The 12,854-nt window shown below is 42.8% G+C and overlaps 1 pseudogene; it reads left to right on the top strand.

The window, feature by feature from the left end:
* LOC135217020 (E3 ubiquitin-protein ligase TRIM33-like) overlaps window positions 1-12,854 on the top strand; it is a 361,157-nt pseudogene that overhangs the window by 180,387 nt on the left and 167,916 nt on the right.

The raw sequence follows: 12,854 nt of genomic DNA, 5'->3' as shown, positions 1-12,854 counted from the left end.
GGGTATGGGTCTTGCTCTTTGTTGAGATTGTCATGGTAAGGAGTGTGAGACTTTGTCTATTCCGTAAGGAAGACGTATGATTCGTATGTACGCAATTAATCAGTAAACAGTCTAATTCCGTAGGAAGACGTATGATTCGTTATGTACGCAATATCAGTAACAAAAGTCAGGGTAGTGAACCTGCTAACCTTCCTGTAGACTTTATTTTGCCTAACCCTGTAGTATGGCCTACGGGCTATGAATATGTCTACGAGAGGTGCTCGCTCTCCTTCATTGCTGTGAAGTGCTACTTCTGTAATTGTTACTCCTAACCCTGCAGTGTTGCCTTCGGGTCCCGCCCTAAGCAGTGTCTGTAGAGGAATTAACCCTCCCTTTCTCTGATACTCTTTCGATTCGTATCTTAGAATCGAAAGTGCTTTGCTTTAGAGAGTAAAAGTGAAGTGCAGAAGTGCAGTGATACCCCTTGATGTTAGTGGAGGGTGCGTCAGATCGGCCTCGTTTCGCCTCTAGGCCGGGACCTCTGCTTGACTCCCAGACCCGGGGAGGGAGCATGTCGAAAGCCTAAGGAGGGTTACAAGGAACCCCCACCGATCTGGCGTGCCTTCGCAGTTTCTGATGAAAATCCCCAGATGCCAAAGTGCGTGCGCGTGCACGAATCCTGAAAGATTGCTTCTCGTCCTCCGAAGCGTCCTCCCCCATGCAGGGGTTGGAGCTTTCGGAAGGACTCGCGCCCTCTAAATAGAAGCTTTATAGAAGAGACGCTTCACGTCCTCTCTCTCTCTCTCGTTATGCGTTTCAGTGAGAAGTAAGAAGGCGAACGTCGCCTGAACTCGTGTCCGTCTTCCACCGAGAAATACGTAAAAGAAGTCATAGTAGCAGGAAGCTTTGAGAGCGGACGCCGGGACGCTCGGATGGACTCCAGGACTCGCCGGCGGCCGGGTGACGACCGTGCGCGCCAAGTGACACCGAAGCGCGGTCCAGTGGGACGCCGAGCGCGTTCCAGTGGACGCCGAGCGCGTTCCAGTGGAGCGAGCGCCCGCGCCAGTGGACGCCGAGCGTGCACCAGCGCACGCCAGGTGTGTCGCCTGGCTGAACGTTTCTGTTGAACTCTTCAAGCTCTTGTTTCAGATATGGGCCTAAAGAATGTTTACCTCTACCTCCTGGTGATACCTTCTACCTCACCTGCAAAGAACGTGAAGTAGGCAGTGCTTCGGAGGAAGTTTAAAAGTGAACAGACAACTTCTTCTTCGAAACCCAGCAAGACATCGGGTTTCGTGAATTCAGAGGTCTCTGTCAATTAATATTGCTTTTCGCATAGGTGGATGGAGTTAAGGAAAGCTCAAGGGAAGATTCTCGTTTGCTCTACCGCAACCTTTGCCATTCGGCCAATAAATTTAAGTTGCCACTACCGCAGTCAAGACTTTGCGATAAGGCAGTTACGGGTTATGTAAGGCTCGATGTCCTGCACGTCAGGACTCTCGGCAACGTTCGGTGGGATTCTTGCAAATGCACTCATCAAAAGGACGCTCTTCAGGAAAGCGCAAGACAGGACTTCCTTTGCCATACTGCCAATAAATTTTAAGCTTTAGCAGGCATTAGTTGTGATACGGAACGGGAGAGGAAGCTGGGTTGGAGAGTTTCTTCCTCTTCCCAGGATAATTTGCAAGCTTTTTAGCCCATCTGAAAGGGTTTTTCAGATGATAGATTTTGTTAGTTTCTAGTCGGGACTACGCTGCCGAATTGAACATCGTCGTTCTACCTGCCGTAAGCCCAGTCTCTTACAGGATTCTTGCCCTTCCTCCCGTTTGAGACGGAATCGAAAAAATTAAATGCTTGACTCCCTGGATTTACGTTTTGTCAATTCAGTGACTTTCCCCCATTGACAATATACTTTCGTTTTGTCAAGTAAGTGGGTATCCCCTCATTGACAAAATATCTCTTTGTCCCGTAAATGGGTTAGTTCTCATTGACAAACATCTCATTAACTTGATATTGCGTAAGCGAATAAGCTCTTATTGACAAGATTCTGAAGAGCTCTCATTCTCATTCGCAGACTCGTACAAGAAATAGACTTGTAGACTACGTCAATGAACGCTTATGTCCAGTAACATAAGAAGCTTGAGCTGACTGCTTCGATTCTCTTAAGTTTTGTTCATGAAACTTGCCTGTCAGATATGTATGTAGCTGTATTCCGAATTCAGCTATATATATGTCTGCCAGGTAAGTATGAACAAACTTTATTGTGATATAATTTCATATTTTGCCTTGCGTTATTTTACTTTCTGATTGGTTCAAGTCATATACGCTTGCTGTAGTTACCTCTTTGGATGGCAAACGAGAGGTTCTATTGTCTATTTTAAGGACATTTAATCGTTATTTTTTTTTTTTTCTCCCTGCAGCCTTCCAGGGAGTTTCCGATTGTATGGTAGTGTTCTGACGACACAAAACGCATCTATATATTTAGCGTTTTCTGTTTCGCTTAAATATACCAGCTTGAGAGTCTTTCGGCTCAAAAAATAACGGACCTATTTCTTCGTAGAAAACTAGGGTAGCTGGCAACCCAGACATAAAGTTAAGAGACGACGTTCGTAAGCTGCTGGCTGCTGCTGTCACGCTGTGTCTGTCTTCCAGTCCAACCGAGCCAGTAACAGATCGGGCGCTGTCATGCGCCGTAGGTTACGTCTCTCTCCTGCGGGATTGACTGACTAACCGTATCTCTGTGCTGGCGGTTACGTCTCTCCTGCGGGATTGACTGACTAACTGTAACTCTGCCCTACAATCACGGACTTTAGCCTAAGATTGAGGGGATTTCTTACGTGAATGAATAAACGTTGCATTCGTTTTGCCTTACTATGTTCAACAGAGTTATCTCTTAATCCTTTCGGTGCTCGTTACCGCACGGTATAGAACTACGAGTCTACCGCAACATTGCATTTTATATGCTCCTCCTGCTTAGGCAAAGCGCAGCCTTATTAGGGAAGTAAGCATACTCGGGGAGGGGAATGGATGAGCTTGCTGGGGACCATTTCCTTCCTGAAGAAGTTTGTTTCCCGAATAGACTGCAATTCAGACCACAGTTTTTTCCTACCGGGAAACTGAAATATTATTCAAGATCTAGGAATGATTCTGAACATCTCTCAGGTGCGTTTATCACCTGAGGTGATAGAAAGAAGGTGCCGGACATCTGGATAGGTTTCAGATGTCCTGGATCTTAATCTGAAAGAAGTAAAAGCGATTCGGTAGTCCCTCCAGTCCTCGTAACGAGTTTTGGGAACCAGTGGTCCAGATCAACTCTGATATTCCACAGCTCTCTCATATCTTAAGAAGTATCTTCTCTCGGTCCCTGTTCGAGTTTACGAGAAAGCCTATTATAACAACAGGCGTAGAATGTACGATCCTCTAGAGGTTCGTTACCGGATTGCGAAAGTCCGTACGAATCGTCTCGATCGACTGCAGCAAACTATTGACTTCCGAGTGGAATCTTTCTTTAGAAGTAAGTTGAGAGTTGTGGAGACTTTAGGGACGCCCTTTCATTCTTCTCTTCGATATGTTGAGGACGAAGAGGCTTCTTCTTCTCTGCTCCTTATTCTCGATCCGGGATCGGTACCATTAAACGCCATCCTATGATATTGAACGGGGATGGATATTTAGTCTCTTTTCCCCTTTTTTCAATCGCTTAGGAAATGTAATAAGAGGATTTATGACGCTCACAGGGAGCGACAATGACGCTGATCGCCCCATGTTGGCTTCAGGGATCCTGGATTCACAGAGGTCACATACGTCCTAGTTCACTTTCCAAGGACCTTTTCCGAGAGAGTCGGTCTACTCTAACTCGAAAGGTACCTATAACCTCTCCGCTCTGAGTCTTGACTACGTTCAGGCTATCGAGATGTTGACAGGAATAAGATTACCATCTTCCATTTCCGTCTGAAGAATGGATAAGCTGGCAGTCACAACTATTAAAGAATACGCAAATATGTTGTTGACGGCCTTTGGGCTCAGAGATTTGCGTCTGTCAAACAACAAAGCCCTTCACGATCTTGCAGTTCTGTGGAATCTCGAACCTCGCTCACCATCTACTTTTTGTCTCACCTGTTTTCTCTCGAGTCAGACACTCGTGCGAGATCAGGCGACATATAGTAGCCCTGAGTTTCTTGTTGACGAAGTCGGTTGCGTTTATTACACCCGATGATCGTGTAACATGAGACCAGGTTGGACTGTCAGGCATTCTTCCTTCGGGGACTGAATCGCCTTTTTGCTCCTCGCTCCTTTCTCCTGGCACCAGAAGCTCGAGTCAGGAGTTGATTCGCTGACGACGTTGGGTTGCGTTGATACACCCCCAAGGTTTGCTTAGATTGAATCGCCCAGGCAGTCCAGACACTCATCCTTCAGCGAAGAATAGAGCCTTATGGTCTTCAGTGTACAGCCTTGCTGTCCTTGATTCGTCTGACTGGTCAACTGGTCGGTCACCTGACTTTAGTTACAGACGGACTGACTGTGCATGTCTAGACGAAGCTTTCAATATGGAACTTAGACGTAGTCTGAAGTTCTTGATGTCAAAGCATTCGAAACCTCTCCTACCTGTTAACTTCTTGCATGTGATCAGGAAGGCCTTCTTCTAACCACCCTAGATACGACAAAGAGGGTTAGTGAGATTTTAAGCCATCGTCACAAGTTTTGGCTTTAGAAAACACAAGGCGGTGTGCTCTCTAACCCTTCCGTTGTGCCATAAGAAATGGTAACCCGTTTTGTCCTTGGGCCAGGAGCTTGGAACCAAGGATGGCACAAGTTAGTGGCAGGAGCCGAGAGAGTCCTGTGCCCTGTCGGGTCTCTCAAGTTTTATACATAAAACTCAAGAAAGTCGAAGTCAATCGGGCAATCTGCAGTGTTCCGAAAAAGACCAGACTTGCCCATATCGAAGAACAGCCTGGCTTTAGTTAAAGGAGTTCTTTCAAAATGCTCCTTCATTGTGTTTTGCACAAAGATTTGAAATCTTTTATCTGAATGCTCACGAGGTGAGGGCGCGGCCTCGGAAGCATTTCAACAGAGCATGCACTCAGCAACATCCTGAGTACCATGTTTTAGCGAAGCAACTCTGTGTTCACTTCACACTCCGTGCGAGATGTGAAGATGGCATATGAGATCTGCTGCTCGCTAGGGCCATACGTGTCTGCAGACACAATCTTGGGGCAAGAAGTACCACTCATCCTATCCTGTAGAAAATGGTTAGGAAGAGCTCTTAATTAGTTGTTGAGTCGCCGACAACGGCGACTTCTTAACTCTTAAGCTTAGTTAACACACCTTAACTTTGGCTAGGTTGGTCAGGTGGTGATATATATATTTATATATAATATATTTATTTTACTTCTTAGCCCTCATGGTATGGTCAATATGGTCTAGTCACGTCGTGTGGTCTCGCCCCCGTTGACAGATCATCTGGAGTGCACCAGCTATATAGGTCTCTACCTCGCTGGCAACTCTTGTAGCACAAGCAGACTTACGTGGCAGTAACCACGAAGCCAGCTATGCTAACAGGTGGAACCAAGATGTAATCATCTGCATGCATTTGTTTCCCAAAATCCTTCTATTCTGTCCCTTCCCACCTCCAAAGGTGGGATTCAGCTATATATATATCTGACAGGTAAGTTTCATGAACAAAATGATATTGTTATGATACAATAAAGTTTGTTCATACTTACCTGGCAGATATATATAATCAAGTACCCACCCACCTCCCCTCAGGGGACAGTGGAAATAAAAATTATGAATAGAAAATGGGAATGGTTCCTGATACCCGCCTCCCAGCGGCGGGAATGGGTACTAACCACCTGGCCGACCACTGCGTGTCTGAAGTTTTTAAAATTCTGTCGGACTTCAGAAAATACAGCTATATATATATCTGCCAGGTAAGTATGAACAAACTTTATTGTATCATAACAATATCATTTTCAAGATGTAAATTTAATTACCAATTTTTTAAAAACGATTTCAAAACATCTATATATTTCTAGTTAGTCTGTGGTCAGTTACCCAATGTTTTCCGTTTCTTTAAAGATGCTGTACTAGCTTGCATAATTAAATAAGTTATGGTTTTATATGCATAGTAAACAAATTAAACTCTTCCTGAAGTGTTTGCAGAATATTGGTACTAAAAATAATTAGCAAGTCCTTTAGGGTTTTAATTTGGATAAGGAATTAATTTACTATTTTTTCTCACCATCCATCTTTCTGTGTAATTCTGCCTTACAAAGTAAAACTTATCCTACGTCTCTAACCATATCCTCAATCAAATATTCTCTCTCTCTCTCTCTCTCTCTCTCTCTCTCTCTCTCTCTCTCAAATCTCTCTCTCTCTCTCTCTCTCTCTCTCTCTCTCTCTCTCTCTCCAAGTATCTTTCTAATCTTTAGGTTGTGAAAGGAGGGGGGGGGGATTATTGAATCTGTTGTGGTTGGAGCTTATTTTAGGATGATGGCTTTTATTTTGTCATAAGTTTCCATTTGTTAGTATTCAGAATTGCATTTGAGTTGAAACATTTTTTCCAGTCAAAATATTTTGATATGGATCAAACTGTATTTTGTTGCAACTATATTTTTGCTGAAAATGTATTGATTGGATTGGGCTAGTTTTTCCTGCAAGGTTAAATTGAAAGTAGTTATTGTGAGTAGGATTACAATATAGTATACTATAAATGTAAGTATGGTTGTTGAAATGGGAGCTTGCAGTTAATCATTTTCAAGCTTTTGTCAAGAGTTTATTTTCTTATGTACATTATAGTAGCAATATAAGGAATACCTGTAAAATATATGCTAAGGATATGATGTCTTCAATTGAACTTTTCTTATATTTTCTTATAATGTAACCTTCTTTATTTTCACATATAGGACTCCAGCTCAGGGATGACAAGGTTTTAAAAGTGGAAATTTTGCACCATCAGTCTCTGTTGCCTTGGCTGCTCTGGCATCACCTACCTTGTTGCCAGATTTAACGAAATGAGAAGTTGAAAGTTGACTTGAAAAATAGAGATGATCAATCTAATTCCAATCAAGCCGACAGTTCCTCTAGCCCATCTGCAGAAGATAGACTGAGAATAACTGAAAATGGTAAGTTTCAGAATTTCTCCCCTCCCCCTATTTCACATTTATTATATTTAAGAAAAAAAATAAAAGAACTAAAGAAAAGTAGAATTATTTTCTTAAAATACAGAAAGTGTGAGAACCACTGAAAGAGCTGAAAGTTTATTTCCATATACGTAAGTAACTTAACAAGTAATTACTGCATAGCTAATGTTTCAAACTCGTGCAGCAGCCTATTTTACAAATTCACAGTGAAAATTCTATTGCTTTTTGTGTAGGTGACAGCTGCCTTGACTCAGCCTAAGTGGTTTGTTGAGTTCTTAGTCTTGTAAGTGCTGAGTTCTTAGCCTAGCCTAACTAGTTCAAAGCTATCTTGACCTAGCCTAATTGGTAGAGTTCTTAGCCTAGCCCAACAATAGTTCAAAGCTACCTTGACCTAGCCTAAGTGGTTGAATTCATAACCTGGCTTACCCTAGCAAGTATAGCCTCCTTTATTATCTTCTTGCCTAGCCTAGGTCATTGAGTCCTTAGCCTAGCCTGGCTAGTTCAAATCTGCCATTCCAACCATCCTCCAAACCTAAGTAGTTGAGTTCTTAACCTTGCAAGGGGTTGGGTTCATGGCCTAGCGTAGCATAGTCTCATTAGTTCAAACCTTCCTTTCCATCTTAGCTTAGCTTCAGTGGTCGAATTCTTGTGTAGCAAGTTTAAGTGGATAAGCTCTTAGGCTAGCCTACAATAACTTACAATGAGTGTGCTAGTTGAACCTTCCCTTGTCTCCTTGTCTATTAATCCTAGCCTCGGTGGTTGGGTTCTAGGCCTACCCTAGATTGGGCAAACATATCTCTCCATATACTGCTAGCCTAAGTATTGAGTTCTCAGCCTAGCCCAGCTAGTTTGAGGTTATGTATTTTTGGGCATACTAATCTTCAAATTCCCAGATGTTCTGTTCTTGATTTGGCAAGATTTTCCCATTTTTCAAGAGGTTGACATTGGGTTGGGTTAGGTTCAATTCCTAGACTAACCTTCCTTTTCATCTGAGTAATGAGATTAGTAATGTAACTCGTATTCTGGTGTTCTTATCTTTGAAGTAGGTAGGGTCCATCTTAGCTCTGTTTATGTTGCTCAGGAACACTGCCATGGTAGTTCCTTAGGCCAGAAGGGGGTGATGTGTGTTCTATCATTAAAGGGCAAGGGCAACTCCTCTGATGAGTAACATACTGATTGTGTCTGTTATAAGGGACCACCTCATAAGAATTCTCTATTGTTAAAGATGCATGTTTCCTGGGCAGCTCAAGGACTTCCCCCAGGTCTACAGTGCAATTACTTTGTTATGCAAAAGTTTTCGTAGTAGATTTTGATCATATCCGTGCTGAGTATTTTGTTTTTAGGACATCCCCTTGGGGTATCCTATTGTCTTCTCAGTTTACTTGGAAAACTTTGTTAGACCTTTTCTCTGGGACGAAGCTAGAGGTCTTCTATTCATGGTCCCAGAATTGTTCATTGGAGAAGACTCCTTTCTGCCGCCAGCTCCACTCATGTAACAGTCAAGATGCACCAGTATGTGGTTGACACCAATCTGTGGAGCTCATGGTCAGATACATCCAGACAGGAGGAATGTGGTGGCGACAATCTAGTCGTGGAGTAGAGTCCTATGAATGGAGTGGTCTCTGCATCAGGATGTAGTGGACAAACTGTGTTTTTGTTAGGGGAGACCCATGTTAGACCTCTTTGCCACTTACTTCAACAGAAAGCTGGAGGTCTACTTCTTGGTCGTCTAGGATTCAGCATCCTTGACACAATCTCCAGGTGTATGCCTTCCCTCAATTCTGCCACATCCATCAGGTCCTGGACAGAGTAATGAGTCCCAGGAATTTCAGGATGTCCTTGGTGGTGTCTCTGTGTCCACAGGCAGAGTGGTTCCCAGAACTTCTGTATTTTCTGTCACCAGTTCAGAGAGAATTCCTCCGTGGAACCTCTTTTGCCAGCCTCATGTGAAAGGTTCCACCATTTGGTAAAGTCTTTGTTGCTTCACGACCGGAGACTGTTGCTATCTCCTGAGAGCAAGAAGCTTATGTTGCAAATAGCTATTTCAGGTCTTCATCAGCATTTACGAGGGGAAGTGGGCTGTCTACTGTGGTAGGGGTCGTCAACAGTGTTTCTCTCCACTTTGAATTTCAGTGAGCTGAAAGTAGATTTTCTATTCTTTCACAGAAAAGAGAAGCTCGTTGCTGTCTCAGCTTTCAGGACTACAGGGCCACATTTGGGTTGATCCTGCACCTGAAAGACTCAAACATATCTTCATCCTGGGAAATCTCTATGTTGTTCAGGAGTTTTGAACAGTTGTTCAACAAGAAAGCTCCATTGAAACCATTACGTCAATCGTCAGTCAGGAATCCGACTCTAAAGACAGTTTTCCTGTTAACCTTAGCTTCCTAACAGAGAGCATTCCTGTAGGGGGTTAGTGCCATCAATGCACCTCATGCGGTGCACTGTAGGTATTACTTACAGTTCTTTGCAGCGTGCCTTCGGCCCTTAGCTGCAACCACTTTCGTTCCTTTTACTGTACCTCCTTTCATATCCTTTTCTTCATCTTACTTTCCACCCTCTCCTAACACTTGATTCATAGCACAACTACGAGGTTTTCCTACTATTACACCTTTCAAACCTTTTACCATCAATTTCCATTTCAGTGCTGAATGACCTCATAGGTCCCAGTACTTGGCCTTTGGCCTAAAATCTATATTCAACACAATTCAAAGAGAGCGCTGTGAGCTTCATACCCTGGGTTCTGACAGTTAACCTCTTCATTACCGAAAGTTTGTTTGGAGGTAGGTGGGTACCACCATTCAAGTCTACTACACTGCACCGGGTGCATAAAGGTGGTACGCATAGTACCACCAAAACTCCTCTTTTGTCAGATAGGGACTTCCAATCATTCTGTAATTTCGGTTTGTTTGAAGAGTTTGGAGCAAAATAAACAGTATGACACGATGCCAGACGTATGATGAACCCAAAAAAATATTATTATTGCTTATTAGTAGTGTGTAGGTGACAAATGAACTGCGTTCAACAAAAAATCACAAAACCAGACAAGCGTAAACATGTAATAAACTTTCTACCCAAGTAAAAAACCAGTTGTATCATCATTTACTGTATTTATTATTTATTCACATTACATTTTTACAAATAAAAGATATGAACACCAGATAAATGAAGGTAGAAATAAAGCCTTATAGTAACTTTATATATATAAAAAAACCAAACCAGAGAAAAAGCAAAAAATTTTTTAATGCGATTTTTTCTGAGGACAAGAAACTTGAAAAATTAGTTTAGATACCCCTGATACCCCTAAAGTTGTTTTCTGTGATGAAACTAATCTTAGAAAACGTAGAAAATGACATTGACCAATTTTTGAAAGATATACTATAAAATTTGCGATTTCCATATTTATTGGCGGGGCTTTCGCTTTAGTTTTTGCTCTTTATTTTTGTTATTACGTGCTTATTTACGGTTCTATTTTGATAATACTTTATGTGCATGTTCCAGGTGCGATATACCAACATTCTGTAAGACCGCATTTCTATTCAAGACCGTAGTTTTCTCACCGACCACCAAGGGACACTGAGTTTCACATTTTTTTTCATAAAATCATTTATTTTCCCTGTAGGATGATAAAACTAACAGAGAATATGCGTTATTATAGTGCTAATAATACCTGATAATTTCATTAGCTGTCTTGATTAGTGTATTTTTGGCAAATATTTTTACGATCGGCACCCCTCCCAACTTGAGTCACTACCGAGAGATTCAGTTCGGCAGCAAACGCAATGTTTACATTCTGCTCACCAACCCGGTAAAGAAGGGGTTAAAACATCTGAGGTTAGAGGTCTGTGGCTTCGAATTTGTCCCGAAATTCTTAGGTAAGACTCCAAATCCCTTGGTTCATGATGGCAGATTTGTCTCATTTTCATTTTTCTCCTGATTGAATTGGTGGACAGATATCTACAGGAGTTTTTGCTTTGTCCTGTTAGAGCTCTGCACTGCTATCTAAAGGATGCTTCACTAAGGCCTAGGTGTCAGATTTTGTGTTAGCACTGGCTGGTCCAGAATGGAAGTTTCCAAGAGCTTTTCATTTTGGCTGCATGAGGTGATTAAACTGGCATACTCCGCACTGGATAGTTTTGTCACAGACTCTGTGCAGCTAGAGCATATGATATCAGAGCAATGAGTTCCTCGCTTTTAGAAGAACTTGTCTGTTCATATGGTTTTTAAAGCTGGTTCCTGGCTTCAGCAGACCATGTTCATTTCTTTCCTGAAGGGCATTGCCCACAGGTCCTTGGACACTTTTTACCTTGGGTCCAGTGGTGGCTTCCCAACAAGTTTGTAGCTCGTCCAGTGCTCAGTAGGACAGTTTGTATTACACCTAAGATGATTGTGAATGAGAGAGATGGCTGGTCTCCTCCTTGCTCTTTTTTTTCTACAGGCAGGTTTGAAGCATAAGACATGACATGAGCTGGAACTAGGCTGATACAGTAAGTGTGGTAGCCATACTGGTTGCAGTTATTAGATTTGTTCCTATACAATAAACAAATCTGTTCTCAGTAGCACTTACTCCTCTCGGCAAGGGGAGGGAGGAGTGGTAACAAATTCCTGTGGCCTATTTGGTTTGTTGTCCCTATTCATTCTGCTCAGTGACCACAGTCTTTCACCTTTGCCTTCAGTTCAAGATTAACCTTCCTTGGCTCCATTAAGCAGCAGTTGGCTGAGATTATATATGATCATTAAGGTTCTAAGGGAAGGCGATATCATCTGTGATGAGACCCTTCCCCATTAGTCACCCTTCCCATTACATTGTCAGCTTACTTGAAAGGCTTGAGAGACATTCTTCCCTTTTGGAGGAGGTTTCCTCCCTCATTCAAAACAAGTTATGTGAGCCAAAAGCTTTTGGGGCTGGAGAACAGTTCTAGATATAAGCGCCTCGATTGTTTTGACTGGAAGATGGAATTCAAGATGGAGACGAATCATTCAGTACCTTTCATCCTTTCATTGGAGAGGCAACAGGATGATAACTTTGGATATGCCAGATGCATGCAGTTAATCGCCCACCTATGCACGTCTTGCAGTTCACAGTCTCAATTCATGGCTCACCTATTCGCGGATTTCTCTATAGAACATATATAGACATTATTCACTAAAATTTACCTTTGTTGCCAACTGTACTTCCACATCCCATCCATCTTGACTCGGGAAGTATCCAAGGTTCGTCTTTCAGGACAAAGTATGTCAGTTTCGGGCCCTTTGTTTCGGCCTTTTTATAGCCCCTCGGATGTTCATTCAGTCTTCACTCCTCTCGCAAAATGGAAGCAGGTCCTTCCCACCGAATAGACCCTGGATCCCCTGTCTGTCTGGATCTTTGGAAACTACAGGGCATGCCAATATTAGACCTGTTTTTGCCACCTCAGGAACCATCTCTTCCATCTCATTTACTCTTCAGCACAGATCCTGTTTTCATGGGTAAAGGGGGTCCCATGCTGCAAAACTGGTCCAATCTGGATCCTTATGCCTTTCCACCCTTTGACATGGTCAAACCTAATAATGTCCTCTGAAGGAGTGGTTACTGGAACCTCTACGGCTATTGGTGGATTTTCCAAGACTTCCCCAAAAACCACTTTCTGATGACGTTCCCCAAAAACCACATTTAGGACTCAAACAGCCCCACTTCATGAGACTCCGCCTATGTTTGTCCACTCTTGCTCTGACAGGCTTCAGACTGTCTGCAAG

Source organism: Macrobrachium nipponense, chromosome 19, assembly GCF_015104395.2.
Source record: "Macrobrachium nipponense isolate FS-2020 chromosome 19, ASM1510439v2, whole genome shotgun sequence".
In the NCBI taxonomy this organism is placed as follows: Eukaryota; Metazoa; Arthropoda; class Malacostraca; order Decapoda; family Palaemonidae; genus Macrobrachium; species Macrobrachium nipponense.
This window is presented reverse-complemented; position numbering and strand designations above follow the sequence as displayed.